The following is a 20,925-nucleotide window of genomic DNA, read 5'->3' as shown; positions in this document are numbered from 1 at the left end:
ATCTACAAGTCCGTAGTGACTCTGGAAAATCCCCAACGAACAATCAGATAAACCTCCAAGCATCAAACTCAAAGAAGCTTGTTAAACCTGATATGACATGACTTGGCAGTGACCTTTTTCAGATACTATTTCTCAAAATTTATTGTTCTTAAATTATTTCCCTTTCGCATTTCCTTTGTTTTGACATAATATATTTTGTCTTATCTATCAAGAGTCGGGAGATCGTAAAATTAATCGGAGATGGAAGGACAAGAGGGCAGACTACTGAAGAAATCGACACATATCAGTTTGATTTTAAAACTAATAATTTTTTTGTGGACGCAGGTTTATAGCTTTGCTCTGAAATCAGCAAATTCTTCCGATGGATGAATATGGTGAAGTCAAAGGAGGAGAAGACTATCCCAAAATCAATAGCTTTCCTAGAAGCAGGAATCATTTTATATCGCTTATGTCAGTGATCTGGGAATATGATTGTTTATTTCAATCAATTTCCAACAACATGATATTTATAAAGAACGTCCAGCTAGATTCGAAGGTGAATCAAGCAAGAATATCAAGAAAGAGTTTACGGTTCCGTAGAGGATGTCATTTGCATCATAATGTCGGATATGATACTATGCATTACCCGGAGGGGTCAGTTATTTTATTATCGATCAAGACGATATACTATTCGGAAGTCGTTTTACCGTTATCATCGTTGGAGGCGTTATGATTATTCATGCATCACGGAAGACTATGCATTGCGAGTCAATATTCATGCATCGCGGAAGACCATACATCGCGAGTCAATATTCATGCATCGCAGAAGATCATGCATCGCGAGTCAATATTCATGCATCATAGAAGACCATGCATCACGAATCAATATCCATGCATCGCAGAAGATCATGCATCGCGAGTCAATATCCATGCATCGCGGAAAATCATGCATCGCGAGTCAATATTCATCGCGGAAGACCATACATCGCGAGTCAATATCCATGCATCGCGAAAAATCATGCATCGCGAGTCAATATTCATGCATCGATGAAGATCATGCATCGCGAGTCAATATCATGCATCGCGAGAAGATGTCATACCTCGCAAAAATTTATGCATTGCAAGAAAATTTCATACCTCGCAGAAATTTATGCATCACGAGAAGATTCCATGCCCCATAGAAATTTATGCATCACGAGAAGATTCCATGCCTCGTTGAATTTATGCATCGCGAGAGAATTTCATACCTCGCATAAATTTATGCATCGCGGGAAGATTTCATACCTCGCAGAAATTTACATATCGTGGGAAGATATTCATGCCCTGCAAGAAATCATGCACTGCCAGAGGAGGAAACGTGCATCTCAAAGGAAATCTTACCCCTCAACATCAACTGCATCTCTATTTGGCAAGAGTGAATGCCAAGAGAATCATCAAAAATAACGAAGAAAATATCAACATCGCATCAGCTATTATTTATTTTGACATCAAATGAAGAGTAAATTGAAGATTATTTTGCAAACACAAGACATAAGCTTTATTTGCTTTACGTCAAACCGATCGAGTTGACGTCAAATGTCAAGGAGAACAATTAAGTGTCGGCACGGTAAATGACACTGTCTCCCATTTTAATAGAATTTTTATGCTGACGAGTTTTATCTCAGCCTTGTCGAGAGCATCCGAAAGGATGAATTCTCCAAAAATTAAAAACCACAGGTGCGGACAATGATACGCTCAAACTTACTTCTCAAATAAGAAGTAAAGCGGTCGTATCAAGTAAAGAACCCAACTAATGAGGTTGGGATCGTTCCCACGAGAAAAATAGTTCAAACTTAACTTTATTCTATTATTACTATTATTTAGTCAATTATTTCCCTAGAAAACAAAAGACAGTAAATGAGGGTTTTTATTTCTAAATTAATGAAAGTAATTAACTAGATTAATGTAAACAACTAACAGATTCAAATCTTAGAGCTTAATCAATTAATAAAAGTAGCTAGGGCTTAAGTGTTCCCCACAGGTCCCTAACTTGATAATTCTAACTATAACAATTCTTTCCTAGTATCTTGCATGTAAAGTGATAAGTTATGTATCTCTAAATCCTTGGTCTGGCATCTAGAAAATTTCACTCCGCACCCTGGTCCGCCTACGTGTGTTGCTATACTAACCCTTACCTTTACCTCATATTAAGCATTGTATTCGATATTTGACTAAGTTATTACCTTGTACCAATCGACACTAGCCTATTAGATAGTATACACTAAATCTATGTTGATAATTCTTTTCCTATTATCTACCTCCTTGGTCCGGCAAGTAGCATTAAGGCGAGTTCTAACGTTGGCCACCCGTTAAAAAGACTTCTAAATGAAAGAATTATCAATACATGCAAGACACTATTCTTGAATTGCTATTTTAGTTAGTTTTTACCTCATTATTCACCCATAGTTCCCACAACCCTAGTTATGGAGTTTAGTTACCCATGGTCATAATCACACTATTCATATATTTAAGGCCAAAGTCATATGCGGCTACTCAAACTTGTCCCGATTATTCACTTAGACATCTCAACTAGACGAACTACCGATTGAACACCTCAACCACCCCAGATTTGAACCGTAAAACCATTTTTTAATCACTTTTCATTAATTATGTGGCACATGTAGTTAACCGCCCCACGTGTATCTGATGTGTATTGAATGACCATTTAAAAAGTACCACGTGTATTTGTTAATGCCTAAATTTGGGAAAATTCCCAAATCGTTAACTTTCACAAAACAGTTCTCTTTCTCTCTCTCTCTCTCTAACTTCACAATTTCTTTTGATTTCAAGCTCTCCATCTCGCGATTCATTCAGTCCCTTGTTCGATTGTTGTTTGATTCATCTTCTCGTGTTACGATCTATCCTCATGTAAGTTTGATTTTTGTTTCTTTACATGCTTTCTTATATGAATTTCATAAAGCTGTGGTTTTGTAAAAATGTAGGGTTTGCGAATATTCTGTCCATTCTTTACTATTACCCAAAAGTATGATTTAAAGCTTTGTTTTTTAGTTGTTTGTATGAGTATATTCCGTTAAATATAGGGTTTGCTTGATATTTTGTAGGGGCTGCTAACAATTGACCATGGAGGAAATCATATTTACGAAGATTTACCATGGTGGAATCTTATCTGAGTTATCGGCTGTCCCTACTTATGTTGGAAACTGTGTGTCTGCACTAAGGTATATCATCAAGGACCACTTTTCCATTTTGGAACTATTGTATTATACTAAAGAATTAGGGTATGAAACTGTTGGAGGATTTTATGTGAAAGATTTATTGAATAAAAAATGGATCCTAATTACAACTGACCAACATTTACTACAACTTATTAAAGACTTAAAACATGAGGACACTTTTGAAGTATATGTCTGTCATGTATTAGATAAACCCTTACTTGACACTGAGGTAACTATAGGATATCTAACTAATGGTGAAGATGGTGAGGCTGTTAACTTAGGTGAAGAAGGTGAGGCTTGTAACCTTAGTGGTGAGGCTGGTGAGGGTGAAGTTGTTAACCTTACTAGTGAGGGTGGTGAGGGTAAGCATGTTAACCTAGGTGGAGAGGAAGTGGATGATAACCTAGGTGGAGAAGATGCATCTGATTTCTTGAGTAGTGATTCAGATTTAGATATACCTTCAGAAGATGGTTCAGATATTGATGAGGAGCTGAGAGCATTTAGAGAACAAAGAAGAAACAAAAAATAGAGAAAAAAGGCTACTGAATTTGAAGAAATACCAGTTGGAGAAGCTGGTAGTATAGATAGAGGTTTTGAGGATATTGGAAAGAACAAAACTGAAAATATGCTGGAAAATTGGGTAGAGATGAAGATTACATTGATAGCTCTGACTGTTGGGGTGATGATAGTGATGAACAACTAGATGTGGATGTTGTTAGGGGAGTAGACCTACCTGCTAGAAGGAGAAGCAAAAAGGCTAGGTATGATGAAGATAGTGAAGTGTCAATTTTTGAGCTTGGAATGGTCTTTGAAGGGGCAGATCAGTTCAGGAAAGCAGTGGCAAATTATGTTGTAGAGTATAGAAGACAGTTAAAGCTAAGACCTAATGAAAAACATAGAGTGAGGGTGAAGTGCAAAAATGTTAAGTGTAAGTGGTTGTTATATGCTTCGATTGACAGGGACTCAGGTGATTTTATTGTAAAGAACTATCATCCTATTCACAAGTGTATTCCATTAAACAGAAATAAGTTGTGTAATTCAAAGTTTATTGCTAGAAAGTTTAAGGACAGAATTATATCTCAACCATACATAAGGATTTGGGAAATTCAAGATTTGGTTAGAAAGACATTGGGTCTTTATGTTGGTAAGACTCTTTGTTACAGGGCTAAACAGATAATTATGAGGGAAGACATGGGTTATTGGAATCTGGAATTTTCCAGATTGTGTGACTATGCAGATGTGATCAAACAAACCAATCCTGGAAGCTCTTGTTGGGTAAAAATTTATAAGGAAACTGAACAAGGGAAGAACCTTTTTGTGTATTTTTATGTATGCTTTCATGAATTTAAGCAAGGATGGTTGGAGGGGTGTAGGAACATAATTAGATTCGATGGTTGTTTTCTCAAGGGAGCTTGTAAGGGTGAATTATTAGTTGCTGTTGGAAAGAATGGGAACAATCAAATGTATCCTATTGCCTGGGCTATTGTGGATACAGAAACAAAACATAGTTGGAGCTGGTTCATAAGTTATTTAATTGCTGATCTAAACTTGGGAACCGGTGAAGGTTTGACTGTGATGTCAGATATGCAAAAGGTATTGTTTATACAATTTCTTCTTTTATTAGTTTAGTTTTACTACTCCAATTACTTATTCTGTATATACATTTTGTTAGGAACTTATTCCTGTATTGTTGGAGTTGTTACCAAATGCTGAGAAAAGAATGTGTGCTACACATACATGGAGTAATTGGCATGTTAACTGGAAAGGAGAAGAAAGAAGGAAACAGTTTTGGAGATGCTCAAAGGCCTCTTTTGAAGTCAAGTTTGGTGAAGAAGTTCATGCAATGTCTAAGCAAGGTAAGAAGGAAATAACAGAGGACTTACTACATTATGATCCCATAAATTGGTGTAGAGATTTTTTTTCAGACTCATTCCAAGTGTGATGTTGTAGAAAATAACATGTGTGAGACTTTCAATTCCTAGATCTTAGCTGCTAGACATAAATCAATTATTACCATGCTAGAGGATATTAGGCATAAAATGATGAAAAGACACATAGACATGATCAAATTTGCTGAAACATGGATATCAGACATTGCACCTATGGCAAGGGCAATACTAGAAAGAAACAAGGAGTATTCAAAGAACTGTAATGTTCAATGGAATGGGGTGAATGGTTTTGAGATTAGTGATGAGGAATACTCATTTGTTTTTGACATGGAGAAGAAGCATTGTGACTGTAGGTTGTGGATGTTGAGAGGTATTCCTTGCCCTCATGCTATTTGGGCTTATTATTACTTGAATCAAGATCCTGATCAACATGTAGAGCACTGGTATATGAAGGAAACATTTCTCAAGGCTTACAATAATTTCATCCAACCAATACCCAATATGAGAATATGGCCTAAAACTACAAATCCATCAATAGAGCCTCCAAAACCAAGAAAAATGCCAGGCAGACCTGGCAAAAAGAGAAGAAAGAGCAAGGATGAGCCCAAAAAATGGGGAAAAATTTCCTGAAAAGAAGTAAAGATGACATGTTCCATTTGCAAGAAAACTGGTCATAACAAAGTTGTGTGTGAAAGAGTAAGTAATACTAGTCATATTCACATTTGTAATTGCTTAAAGTTTATAAGCATATGTTTTATTTTGTGGTGACATAGTATGGGAGGGGGAGCACTTCTCAACCTACAAATCAAGAAAACAGCCAGCAGAGTTATTCTCAAACAAGAGTAAGATTTGCTTTACATATTCATTTGCCTTAATTTTCATTTAGACAGTTATTCATATGTACTTATTTTTGTTCAACAGGTTAGAACACAAAGTTTTGTTTGTCCTGATACCAGTGCTGTGCCAAGAACTGTGCCAAGAACTACCCAAACAACAGTAAGATTAGATAATGGCTAGCCTTTAGAAATTCATTTGCATTTTAAATTTGTTCTACAAGTTTTCATATATCCTTATTTATGTTATATAGTCTACAATGGGAGGTCCATCTACAATGGGGGTCCATCACATTCTACTTCCAGAACCACATATGCAACTACACAATCAAGTCAACCAACTTCTATTTTTGCTGACACAACGTCTGTGCGAAGACCTACTCAAAATAGGGTTCAAGTTGGAACTGGAAGAGGATTGGGAAGAAAAAAAGCTAATGCAAGAGGAACCCCATTTGTTACAGAAAGGGATAGTTCTTCTAGTGAATTGTCACCTTTATCAGGTCACAAGAGACCATACAGTTCTGCCTCATTTGCTGCTGCTACTGGAGAAAACAGAAGGCCTGCAACTGGTTTTGGTGTTTACTCTAATCCTACAACTAGAGCCCAAGTATTTAATGTATGTCACTTTACATGTTTATCTGTTTTAGTGTATATTTTATAGCCTTATAATCTAACCTTATTTTACACTTTCTATCTTATATTGCAGCCTGGTACATCAAGTGAGAAGATTCTACATGGGCCAACAACATTGAAGAGTGCTTCACCAACCAATATAGACATTGGTTTTAAACCCCGTGGCCTAAAATGGAAGGGAAAAGATGCAGTCAGCACCTCACAGTTACAACAAATGAAAGCTAAAAAGAAAAACTGGACGTAGTTCATTTGGGAAGTTGTTATGATCTTGGCCCATGTTAAATAGGTGTCTATTTGAAAACAATTTACTCTTTGGTTTATTTGAACACTCGTCTAATGTATTTTTGAACATTGTATTTGTGTTAGCAAGACTATGCCTATTGTAAGACAATGGTTTTCTATTACCTCTCAATGCATTTGTGTTATGTATTTCCATTACTGTGTGTTAGGCTGCCCTGTGTGTTAAGTATTTTTCAGTCATGCATTTGTGTTATCAACTTACTTTTTGAACAACAACTAAACTACCTTTCAATGCATGCCTTTTGTTTTTTTCAATAAGACTACTTATCAATTCAATTCCAGAAAAAAAATTCAAAACACATGGCAAGTGATCAATTCAATAGAGATCAATTCAACTCAAACTTCCAATTTGATACAAAATATGAAGGACATATACCAATTAAAACATCACTAATTGATCTAGAATAGCTACCTAACTACTGCAAAACTAAACAATTAAGTACTACAATTTTGAACTACTATCAACTACAACATATTAAAGAACCATATAATAGTTAGTAGACAAAGAAAAACAATCACAACTCGGTTAAATTTGACATTTTCCCAATCCCTTTGGAGTTTAACTTCCTTAAGCTTCTTGTTCAATACCATCAATTTCACTTCACTTTCATTCAATTGAAATTTCAAAGAATCTTTTTCTTCTTCAAGCTCTTTCACTTTTCTCTTTAGTCGATCAATCGGATTTTGACCGTCTATGAGTCTATTCATCAACATTTTCAAGCGACGGATCAATCCATCTAAAATATCCACATCCATCATTTTCCTACAAACCATATAACAGTAGTAAGGCGTAATAAATATACCAAAATATTGATTTTTCAAATAGTACAACAAGAATAGTTTTTGTTCGAAAAATAACAAACCTTTGATGATTTGCATCCAAAAAATCGACGACCTGGGTTCAAAGGAGTCCTCGAAGTTTTCAGTCGACAATAATAACCACACTAGCATATATCAACTTCCTCGATATTTACTGAAATTTGCGACATATGATAAAAGAGAATTGATTTAGAGAAGAAGAGAGAAACTTGGATATTTAGAGAAGAAGAGAGAAACTTGGAGATTTAGAAGAAGAAGAGAGAATTGGAGATTTAGGGTTCTAAATGGATTTTGGGGAAGAGAAATTGGGGAAGAGGATTTTGGGGAAAAGGAATTGGGGATTTCACTTCAAATTTAACATTGAGTATAATGTTAACGTTGGTGCCATGTAGGTAGGGTAAAAAATGAGAGAAAAACAAATTCACACACTCTATTTGCGTGAATCACAAACGATTTGCCATGTAGGCAAAAAATGGTTTTACGGTTCAAATCTGGGGTGGTTGAGGTGTTCAATAGGTAGTACGTCTAGTTGAGGTGTCTAAGTGAATAATCGGGACAAGTTTGAGTGGCCGCATATGACTTTGGCCTATATTTAATATAAGAATTCATGCACTTACTTTGATGAGAAAGAATAAAATCCAGAAATTCACTTGATTAATCAACAAAAGCATCAACAATCAATTCCAGAAAAAGTGTAACAATTGCAGAAATTAACCCTTCAATACTTGAACAAGAGAACTAAAGATTATCAAAAAGTCTAACTATCAAAAAGTCTACTATCAAAGAGTCTATTATCAAAGAGTCTAACCCCAAAAACGAGGTTTTTTGAACTATTTATAATAAAAACAAAAACCTAATAAAAGAAGGATTCTAATTACTGAAAATCTGTCAAAACGCGTCTGAGTCGACGGACCTCGTGACGGACCGTCGTAGTCACGACGGGCCGTCATGGCCTCCATCATCCCATACTTCACAAATTCTTCTGCTGCTTTCTTCATTACCCTCAACGGCAGGTATGACGGACCGTTCCAAGCAGGACGGTCCGTCGAGGGTCTTCGTTCCATAATACTTAAACTTTTAAGAATTTGGATACTGGGACTACTCTCTGATCATTGTGATGAACCAGCAGGACGGACCGTCATGGCTATGACGGTCCGTCATGAACTTCTGTAATCCCACACTGGGTCAGACTTCCCTATCTTCCTTCAGCAGCTTCTCTAAGGTGCCACTTACGGACCGTCACAAGCTCGATGGACCGTAACAGTCTCCGTAGGTGGTCTCTTCTGCATTTCTCGCTCAAAAACTTCCGCAGTCATCTTTGGACAGATTTCCTGCAAATAGAGAAAAACTTACATAAAAATCAATATAAAAAGGCTTTTGGACACACACTAAACTTAAGGAAAAAGCATTAAAAATATCGTGAAACCACGGTATATCAGACAACTTCAAAAAGGATGCAGCACAACGTGGAACTTTTTCTTAGCAGTGAACTGGGACACAGTCCAAAGAGGATTGTCAAACTCTTAGGACGCGAGCAGAGGAGCGACTTCCACCACAATCAAACCACTCCATTAGAAAGCATGTGGGTTTTTCTTTGATTTTTGTCAGTTTCGGTCTCGCATCCAGAAATTTTAGTATCTGCCGAAAGTAAGTTTCTAATCTGAGTGACAATACGCCAGGAGCTTGGAAATTATGTCCGTGTAAGTTCTTAATTATGGGTGTGAAGAGCGCCACATTCATGGCTAAGAGATTACAAGCCTCCTTTTCATACTCATTTAATTTGTTACTTTGTCCAGAAACAAAGGTTATCTAACATAATAGATTTCCTTTTCAACCGATTGAGTCAAACTACAACATCCTGAGTTTAAGGATATGTGGGCGAGCTCAATGCTGAAAACTTGGCTGTATTCCAACATTCGCTCTCGAATCTTATTCTCGAGCATTTTTCGTACCTTCATAATTTTGTATCGAAGTGGCTTTTGATTTCTTTCAAAATTGTCCGTTAAATCTAGCATAACCGAGCTACAAATAACCTGACTTCTCATACAGCCCGAGATATGTAGGAAACCCATGTCTGGGGATCGGTCATAACTCTTAAAGTCCTTACCAAAGTCTTTGGCCTAAAAGATGAATATGTGGTCGGTCAAAATTTTCTTGGTCAATTTCATTTTCCTCGAACTTCTTGCATCAGTTCAAGTAAAATGAGAGTCACTTGTTGACATCCAAATTTGTACCCCCCTCGATGATAATAACAGCAAGCTTCTCAAGTTTAGCAATTTCGAAATAATAATTTTATATATATAAATAAAAATAAGGTAATAGTATTAAATAAATTTTAGCTTGCGAATTATTTAAAATAAGATTTTGACTTTTTGTATTGTTTAGCTAATATATGTGTCTTACGTAATTATTCGTTTAGCTATTTTAATTTTGTTTATATTCTAAATCGAAAATAACATTGAGAGTAATACCTTGTTTTTTAAATTATTAGTTTATATTCAAATTAATTATTTTACTTTTGTTATTAATTAATTACTAATTCGTATCTGGCCAATTACATTCTAATTTGGTTAAATAGGAGCCCATTTCCGTGGCCAAATTTGCTTTTCCAACAATTCAGCTCGCTGTTCCTTCAATTCCAAAACCGCCCAGCCAAATTCTTTTTCAGCAGCCCATTTTTCTAACCTATTTCTTTTTATCTTCAGCCCAATTCCCGATTATCCGGCCCAAGCCCCTCGTTTTGACCCGACCCAGTACGTTGTCACCGTCAAAAGGCAATTTTCTCAGAGATTTCCAGTTAGTAGCAGCGAAAGTGAATAGCTTCGAGGTGATACACGACAAAACACAATGATAATAGCAGCAGGGTCGCAAAGGTAGTACCCTGCGCTATCTAACTGTCTTCTTCCCCATTGCGTCCCACTCCTCGCGTACAAAATCAGTATCATAGCAGGCACGCGGAATCACCCTCATGGCCTGGGATTGCGCCACGTCAAGGCTCAAGGACGATGGGATTCATCTAGCCGTCTATCCCCCTTTCCTTTCTGGGAAAAAAGTTGAAAACTCAGAAAAGGTGTTTCCCCCAAATTGGTGCAGGAATCGAATTTCAAATTTTGAAAGGGGGCAAAGGTTTGATCGGATATCTCACTCAATCTCGGAAACCCTAATGGTTCCCCTATATATATTCTCTTTTTGTTTCGAAGAAGGGGGATTTTTTTTATTTTGGGAGAGGCCATTTCTAGAGAGCAAGATTTTAGTCTGGGAATTTCTAAGTAAAAGATATAGAGGTTTTCTCCGAAATTCGTGTAAAATTTTTCTGGCAGCAATCACTTAGAATTGAAAGGTATTCTTGAGTCTATTTCTACATCTTTACTTAGCTATTAAAAAAAAATCAGAATCAAGTTGTGGTCGTCGCTAGCTCGCTTCTCGTCTCAGTACGCTGCCTAGGAGAAGGCAATACTTTCTCCTTCATAACGCCTTCTTTGATCCTCTCGCTAGTTGTTTCTCTTGCTATCTTAAAACATGACACTTTTCTGATGTCGAAAAGCCTCATTATTCAAGTGGTTCGCTGCTGGTAGTCGAATTGGTGATTTATTAATATGGAATTGAATGAAACATATTGATTCGTTTGGTGTAGGATCTATGATTAGGTTGTACATAAGCATTGGTTATCTTCCTTTCCTTGGTACGATTATCTTAAAGTTTCCCAAATCAGCACTTTCCTTTCCTGTTTGTTTTTTTTAATGTAAAGTTTCTTTCATCTTTGATCGTTGTAATGTTTTTTTTTTACATCTTTATCATTGTGAGCTAAGGATAATTTAGAAAATTCATTGGTATGAAGTGTGTACGTTGCTATTTACTGTGGGTCAGATGCAAATGGTTCGTTTTCCTCCGTCTTTGAAGCCTCTGGTTCAAATTGTATTGTGCTTAGCTTTGCCTCGATGGGTTGTTCGGATGACTTGTTTGTTTATACTATGATTAAATGATTTCATGTGTACAAGCAATCAGTTCGGCTTAGTTTTAGTTCCTTGTGTTATTTGTGTAGAAGTATGACTACCCTTTTTTTAAATTCCATGTTTGCTGTTATCCTTTCGAGTAATTTCCTTAATACTCTTTTGCGTATCTCTCAATCCCTCTTAGATTGTAAATCATGATCTTATAGTTACTACTATGTGGAATTTGGTTGTCAAGTTAAGAATTAAGGGTTTGGCTCTTACTCTTACTTATATAAAATGAATGAAAAGTGTTCTTTATTTCGTCACACATGGCTTCTGAAATCTTTGAGTTTCTTTGGCTTCATGCATTATTTTGGAGTCATCAAGATAGTTATGCTTTTGTTGTATGATTAAGCTTTAGGTTCAGCATCGTTTAGTCGGTTGGCATTTCTATTTTGTCTTGCAAGTGTTATGCGTGTGTGGCAGTATAAAAATTATAGTTGTTATTAATAATGATATATATAATGAATATAAGGTACATGAACATGTTGAATGAAAAAAAAAGCATAACATAAATTGAAGCATATTTTATGTCGTTATAGTGATAAAATAGTTGGATCAAGTTACTTTGATAAAGTAGTAATTAGTTGTGTGGTGTAATGTTGTGTCAAGATTTGTGCAATTGTTTTCTGTAATAATAAATTGGATTCATTAATAAGAAAGTTGTGGGTTTGACTAATAAGTGATGAAGGTTTAAGATGATTTTAAAATGCATAAATTAAATAAAAAACTTTGTATTCATAAACAAGTGTCCATTAAGGTTAAATTGATTCTTAAAATATAATGATTTAATCGAGATAATTTAATCATTTTTTTTTGCAAATTAATTGTAGCTGGTATAAGTTGTAATGGTAATAATTAATAGTATTGTTGTTATGATTTGTGTTATAATTTAATATATTGTAAAATGTATCGTTATCGCTTTAATTTAGAAATACTTTTAAATACTTAATAGGTTTGATGATTTTATATATTGATGGCAAGCTATGAAGACTATAATAAATTTGGTAAATAGCGTTGTGAGGGAATTCCATTGAAGTGATATTTTCCCATATATTGAGCCTATTATGTCATTTGCTATTTTTTTTAAAAAGGGATTTAATTTGTTCTTAACGATCCTAGTCTCTTTCTGTAATAGTGATAGACAAGAAATAAATTTAAAAAAGGGCCACTTCATTTTTAGTAGATAATTACTTACTTTATCATTACCTTTGTCTAGCAGTTATGCCTAGATTCACCCTTTATCACTGTTAATCTTAATATTTTCTGCCTTGGGTTAGCTTTGCCATTTGGTGTTTTACCTTACTGCTTTGAGAATAAATTTACTTTCAGCTAAATGGTTATTAAGTATTTGTACGCATTTATTTATGCAACCATCTGTTAGCGTAAATGTGTTTATTACTTCGTTCTTTTTCAACTTAGTTTGATTTAGTTCTTTCTTCTAGAGTCGCATTCTGCCTTAATTAGATTTCTTTGAATGTCATTCACCTTAATTAAATCCCATATTGTTTGGGTTACATCATCATTATTCCATATCTTCGGATACTAATTTTGTTAACTACTTTGTCGCATGTGAAAACGGTTCGAGTTTATCACGAACTCTTCCATTCCTTGCGCATTTCGAGAGAGTCATGGATACTCACACTTTTTCGAGTCAGCGGGCCCATTAAAATCGGTGTACAGGTCCTAAGTTGGAAGAATTTGAAAATCAAGAAGTCAGAGATTTGAAGAAGTTGGGTCAGAGGAGGCCCACTTTATCAATTCATTTCATTTTGTATTTTGTTATTTTTTGGGCCTAAGCCCTTGTCGACTTTTACTTTTCTATATTTACTTTGTATTATTGTTTTATTAGTCTAGGACAGGTAAAAAACAAGAGGATCAAAAATCCAAAACAAGTGGGTCCAAAACCGGTCAAGACGAACAGAACCCGGATGTGGACCCAAATCTCTTTCCCTCTCTCTCCTTACTTTTTTTTTAATATTTAACTGTTTTGTTTGCCGTTAGCTCAAGGTTAGAAGAATCCGAACCCCCGCAAAATGCCACTTTGATTTTAACGACTAGACCAAATCAAGTAAATATCTTGTAAGGATTTTCCAAATTAAAATTCACTTGGATAAATAAATTTTCACTTTCAAAAACAATCTTAAATAATTTTTGGCTTTCATTTTTTCAAACAACTCTAAAGAGTATTTTTGTCGCAATTGTAAGTCTTAGCCAAATATAAAGTTAGTTGTTGGATACCCGTAATTAAGCGGAACGTTTTAGGTGCTTTCAAAACCTTCCTAAGATGTTAATAAGAATTCCCGAACCCTTTTAAATATTTTCAAATGATTTTATCTGTTTAAGTCTTTTGAAAATAAAGGTTTTCTTAATTTTCTCAAAATTAAGTGGCGACTCTAAAAAAGTCGAAGAACTTATAAATTCTTATTTTTTGATAAAACAGAAATGGTGACTCCACTGGGGAGTCTGGAGGATTCTAACCTTAAGACGGACATTATTTGGTTATAATTGCTTAATTTTTTACCTTATTATTATAATTATTGCATTTCCATGTTTGCTGTTATCTTTTCGAGTAATTTCCTTAATACTCTTTTGCGTATCTCTCAATCCCTCTTAGATTGTAAATCATGATCTTATAGTTACTACTATGTGGAATTTGGTTGTCAAGTTAAGAATCAAGGGTTTGGCTCTTATTCTTACTTTGATAAAATGAATGAGAAGTGTTCTTTATTTCGTCACACATGGCTTCTGAAATCTTTGAGTTTCTTTGGCTTCATGCATTATTTTGGAGTCATCAAGATAGTTATGCTTTTGTTGTATGATTAAGCTTTAGGTTCAGCATCGTTTAGTGGTTGGCATTTCTATTTTGTCTTGCAAGTGTTATGCGTGTGTGGCAGTATAAAAATTATAGTTGTTAGTAATAATGATATATATAATGAATATAAGGTACATGAACATGTTGAATGGGAAAAAAAGCATAATATAAATTGAAGCATATTTTATGTCGTTATAGTGATAAAATAGTTGGATTAAGTTACACTGATAAAGTAGTAATTAGTTGTGTGGTGTAATGTTGTGTCAAGATTTGTGCAATTGTTTTCTGTAATACTAAATTGGATTCGTTGATAAGAAAGTTGTGGGTTTGACTAATAAGTGATGAAGGTTTAAGATGATTTTTAAAATGCATAAATTAAATAAAAAACTTTGTATTCATAAACAAGTGTCAATTAAGGTTAAATTGATTTTTAAAATATAATGATTTAATCGAGATAATTTAATCCTTTTTTTTTTTTGCAAATTAATTGTAGCTGGTATAAGTTGTAATGGTAATAATTAATAGTATTGTTGTGATGATTTGTGTTATAATTTAATATATTGTAAAATGTATCGTTATGGCTTTAATATAGAAATATTTTTAAATACTAAATACTTAATAGATTTGATAATTTTATATATTGATGGCAAGCTATGAAGACTATAAAAAATTTGGTAAATAGCGTTGTGAGGGAATTCCATTGAAATGATATTTTCCCATATAGAGAGTCTATTATGTCATTTGCTTTTTTTTAAAAAGGGATTTAATTTGTTCTTAATGATCCTAGTCTCTTTCTGTAATAGTGATAGACAAGAAATAACTTTAAAAAAGGGCCACTTCATTTTTAGTAGATAATTACTTACTTTATCATTACCTTTGTCTAGCAGTTATGCCTAGATTCACCCTTTATCACTGTTAATCTTAATATTTTCTGCCTTGGGTTAGCTTTGCCATTTGGTGTTTTACCTTACTGCTTTGAGAATAAATTCAGTTTCAGTTATAAAAGGTTATTAAGTGTTTGTACGCAATTATTTATGCAACCATCTGTTAGCGTAAATGTGTTTATTACTTCGTTCTTTTTCAACTTAGTTTGATCTAATTCTTTCTTCTAGAGTCGCATTCTGCCTTAATTTGATTTCTTTAAATGTAATTCACCTTAATTAAATCCCATATTGTTTGGGTTACATCGTCATTATTCTATATCTTCGGATACTAATTTTGTTAACTACTTTGTCGCATGTGAAAACGGTTCGAGTTTATCACGAACTCTTCCATTCCTCGCGCATTTCCAGAGAGTCATGGAGACTCAAGCTTTTTCGAGTCAGCGGGCCCATTAAAATTGGTGTACATGTCCTAAGTTGGAAGAATTTGAAAATCAAGAAGTCGGAGATTTGAAGAAGTTGGGTCAGAGGAAGCCCACTTTATCTATTCATTTCATTTTGTATTTTGTTATTTTTGGGGCCTAAGCCCTTGTCGACTTTTACTTTTCTATATTTACTTTGTATTATTATTTGATTAGTCTAGGACAGGTAAAAAACAAGAGGGTCAAAAACCCAAAACAGGTGGGTCCAAAACCGGTCAAGGCGAACAGAATCCGGATTTGGACCCAAATCTCTTTCCCTCTCTCTCCTTACTTTTTTTTAATATTTAACTGTTTTGTTTGCCGTTAGCTCAAGGTTAGAAGAATTCGAATCCCCGCAAAACGTCACTTTGGTTTTAACGACTCGACCAAATCAAGTAAATATCTTTTAAGGATTTTCCAAATCAAAATTCACTTGGATAAATAAATTTTCACTTTCAAAAACAATCTTGAATGATTTTTGGCTTTCATTTTTTCAAACAACTCTAAAGAGTATTTTTATTGCAATTGTAAGTCTTAGCCAAATATAAAGTTAGTTGACGGATAGCCGTAATTAAGCGGAACGTCGTAGGTGCTTTCAAAATCTTCCTAAGATGTTAATAAGAATTTTCGAACCCTTTTAAATATTTTCAAATGATTTTATCTGTTTAAGTCTTTTGAAAATAAAGGTTTTCTTAATTTTCTCAAAATTAAGTGTCGACTCTAAAAAAGTCGAAGAACTTATAAATTCTTATTTTTCGATAAAACAGACATGCTTTAACAAGAGTTATGAGATATTTAATTGGAACGAAAAATTGTGGTTTGTTCTATCAAAAATATCCTGTTGTACTTGAAGGCTTTTGTGATGCAGATTGAAACACTTTGTCGGGTGATTCCTGTTCTACCTTTGGTTATGTCTTTACTTTAGGCGGTACTGCTATTAGTGGGAGATCAAAAAAGAAAACTATAATTGCTAACTCTACGATGGAGATTGAACTAATTGTTTTAGCTTCAGCTGGTGAGGAAGCGAATTGGTTAAGAGTTTTATTATTTCAAATTCCTTTTTTTGAAAAATCAATTCCTCCTATTTTAATTCATTGTGATAGTACCGCTGCAAATGGTAGAGTTCAAAACCGTTATTACAACGGTAAATCCAGACCTATAAGGAGGAAAAACAGTAATGTAAGATTGTATTTGACAAATGGTACCATTAATATTGAATATATCAAATCTTGTGATCATCTTGCAGATCCTCTTACGAAGGCCTTAACAAGAGAAAAGGTATGGAGCATATCGAGGGGGATAGGATTGAAGCCTACAAATCTTTGAGTCATATATGAGAAAATCCAACCTGGGGACTAGAGATCTTATAACCATGTCGAAAGGGAAAAACTAATCATATGATGACTTGTTGTGAAAAATGCACTATCTTGTTATTTCCTCCCTATGATGTGAGTGCATTGTTTCCTGTAGTTTGTGAAGGTTGAGTTGATAAAACTCTTAATGAATATTTGTAGCCCGTATGGAATCTCGACAGATTTTACCTTTGTGATGTGTGGAAGTAGGTCGCTTCCTATGAGAATAAGGCTTATTCTCAAATGCACTCATGAAACTGGGATAACACATGGCCATAACATGTTGGCTGTTAAAGCTCATGTCAACACCTTGATTATCATGTGGGAGAAGTGATATTTTATTTCCCTTAAGCAGTCATAGTTCAAGTTCGAGACCACTACGACTCTGGGGTAAAAGTTACTGTTTTACTAAGTGGAGGTTCAATGCAGAGCACACCTTCGTTATGCATAGTAGTCTTCCTTCAGCTGATATACTCTCTTATCTAAATATTAAAATGAGTTGGGAATTGTTAGGTTATTAGAATTTTAATATTAATATTTAACATATTAAATTGCTTTATTTTGAACTTATAAGAATGACCATTAGTAAGCATTTGTATCTTAAATTGTCAAATTAATTATGTTATTCATCTTTGACTTGGTAGCCATGTAATGCCATTACTTTTGGCTTTATTGGCTGAATTCATTGCGAGATAAAAACATTCCAATAAACATTGGAATGGATAACTTCTACATCCTCCATTAGCATTGGTTATCCATTACTTTCTAACCTATGTAACATGTAACTCCTAAGATCATTTATCTTCATTATTTACCACCTCATTATCTTCCTATTCATTGCTAGGAAGACTTTCTCAACTATAAATAGTGGTGATATTCATTTGGTCTGGTATACACAATATATAAGAGAAAAAATAGAGTGAAAGAGTTAGTAAAAAAAAGATTGGCAAAAGTATTCATTACCCCCCTGTACTTGAAGCTTTTTATTCAGTGTACACCTAAACTTTATTTTGTTTCAATTACCCCCCCTGAACTTGCTTATTCATCCAACACGTACACCTTTTCTGTCCACTCACTACGATCGTGTCTACACGCGCACAACACCTAGATAAATATTTTGCCACCTAGATAAATATTTTGTGACCTAGATAATACCAACCTTCACAATTCACAAATCAAACTCTCTCTTATATGACTTGCTCTTGTTTGCTCTTGCTTTCATTCCAATAAAATCTACTTTTCCGGCGTTCCACTGGAAAGGTCATCGGAATGTCAACAAGAACTCTACCGGAGAATTCAGCGTTTCTACAGTTTTCAACCCAAAATGACGAGTCGCTTTCATCGCCTAATGCACACAATATCCGACGAAGAAAACTGCGCGTTGGAAGTGCAGACCCTTATCAAGAATAAAGCAGATAAATCAGTGAGTGACATTTTTCAATCTCTAAGTAATTGCAATTTCATATAATTTGAAGATTTCATTCTAAACGTGCTTAAACGGCACCGTTCTGATTGAAAACCAGCTTTTATCTTCTTCAAATGGATATTAGCAGGTGAAAATCCATGTAGGTATTCACCAAATACTGAATCTTTTAATAAAAAATTCTCGATATTCTTGGTCGTATGAGACGTTTTGATGAACTCAACCAAGTGCTGGATGAAATGTCTAAGAGAGGAAATTTGGTTAATGAAAAAACTTATGGTATTGTGATTAATAGATATGCTACAGCTCATAGAGTTGAAGATGCAAAAGAGTTTTTCTATAAGAGGAAAAATTTTGGCTTGGAACTTGATCTGATTGCTTTTCAAACTCTTCTTGTGTGTTTATGCCGATACAAACATGTTGAAGATGCTGAATTCTTGTTCTATAATAAGATAATTGAGTTTAAGGATAACATTAAAACTCGGAATATTATTTTGAATGGATGGTGAGTTTTGGGGAATTCACGAGAGGCGAAGAGGTTTTGGAATGATATTGTGACTTCAAAATGTAAGCCGGATAAATTTACATATGGGATATTCATCAATTCATTATGTAAATTAGGGAAAATAAGCAGGGCGGTAGAGTTATTCCAGACAATGTGGGAAAAAGGGTTTAAGCCGGATGTTGCAATTTGTAATTGTATTATTGATGGATTGTGTTTCAAGAAGAGGATTTCCGAATCCCTTGAGAAAAATCTGAAATTTGAAAAGGGAGAAGGGATAAAGAAGAATAAATAGCTAGAGAATAGAGAGAGAAAAATTCTTAAAATAAGTCAAATATTAAAGAAAAAATAGATTTTTTACGTATATTACCGTTGTAACTTTATGATGTGGCAAAAAATCGCTGTCTCACGCGCCTTGTAGAGTTTGATTTAAGTTTCTATGCCAGGTGGACAGAAAAGGTGTACGTGTTGGATGAATAAGCAAGTTCAGGGGGGTAATTGAAACAAAATAAAGTTTAGGTGTACACTGAATAAAAAGCTTCAAGTTCAGGGGGATAATGAATACTTTTGCCTAAAAAAAGAGTTAATATTAGCTGAAGGGATGTGTTCTTTTTTGTGGAGCTTTGGACTCAACTCTTGTCCAGAGTTGTTGAGTTATATTTTGTGAAGCCTGTTGTATCCTGGAGGGGACAAGTCAAAGAGTACTACTACTGGATCGGTGAAAAACATTTGCTACAGTGAGCTTGAATCTCCTTAAAGAGAGCAAAATATCCGCGCCTCAGCCTTGAAGAGATTTATTTTCTTCATTTTATTATTCAATTGTAATCTAGTATTTTTTTGTTATCTAGTAAGTTTTTCACTAACAGTTGTATTGGTAAATACTTATATTAGTTCAGCATTAGTAATCCGAAAATATAATAGAAAGAAAGTGAAGAAGGTATTGAGGAGCAATTATTTCTTTAATCATGCTTATGCATGAATAAAAAATAAACAAACCCTTTTACTTGCCCTCATTTTTCATTTTGACACTTTATTTTAATTTTCATAAAAAATAAAATTAAAGAATTAAAATTGAACAAGGCTAAGATCATAGAGTGCCAAAATGAAAAAAATGAGGTAAGTTTAAGGGGTTGTGGATGTGTTTGATCAATAATTCAGACTTTAATATCAAATAGAGTGTATATAACTAATGTAAGCAAATAAGATCGATATTAGTAATAAACAAAAGCTAATGCATTTGCGATTTTTCTTTGTATATACTTTTATACATGTTTTAAATAGTGAGGAATCTCTAAAATTTGGTATCATAGTAATCTAGAACTGTCTTTTTTTATTTTCGGTTTCATAAATGGCATTCTGATTTTCAGATTTGTATTTTTTTTTGAAACTTCTGATGCAAATTGATGTTAGAAATCATAATGAAACTGATTTTCTAATACTTTTTATGCTTTGAAAATATTAATGTTTTGAATGATGATTTTTCAAATGGATTGCAACTGACTAAAAAGGACTCGACGAAAAGTTGAAGACGACATTTTGTAAGGAGCAAAGATTTATAATCGTTTAATTTTTAATTCTATTTTATAAAAAATAAATAAAAATTGAAACAAAATATACAATTGCAAAAATAATAATCTAAAAAGTCTTTATTACAACGCTTTTACGTATAGGAGTAATTATAATAAATATTGTTTAGGTATCTCAAAATGATGAGGTTTAATTGCATATTTCAAATGGATCATAATTGAGTTAAAACAGTTTGTCCAAATGTTAGAATACAACTTTTCGAGGATCAATTTCACAATTCAAAAGTCGAGATCGTGGTGACATA

The 20,925-nt window shown here is 34.1% G+C and overlaps 1 pseudogene; it reads left to right on the top strand.

Moving 5' to 3' along the window:
- Window positions 1–5,725: 5,725 nt before the first annotated feature.
- Window positions 5,726–19,389, top strand: LOC107009864 (annotated as a pseudogene).
- Window positions 19,390–20,925: the final 1,536 nt, after the last annotated feature.

The sequence above is a fragment of the Solanum pennellii genome, chromosome 2 (genome assembly GCF_001406875.1).
Source record: "Solanum pennellii chromosome 2, SPENNV200".
Taxonomy (NCBI): domain Eukaryota; kingdom Viridiplantae; phylum Streptophyta; class Magnoliopsida; order Solanales; family Solanaceae; genus Solanum; species Solanum pennellii.
Note: the sequence above shows the minus strand (reverse complement) of the source record. Positions and strands in the feature narration are given on the sequence as shown.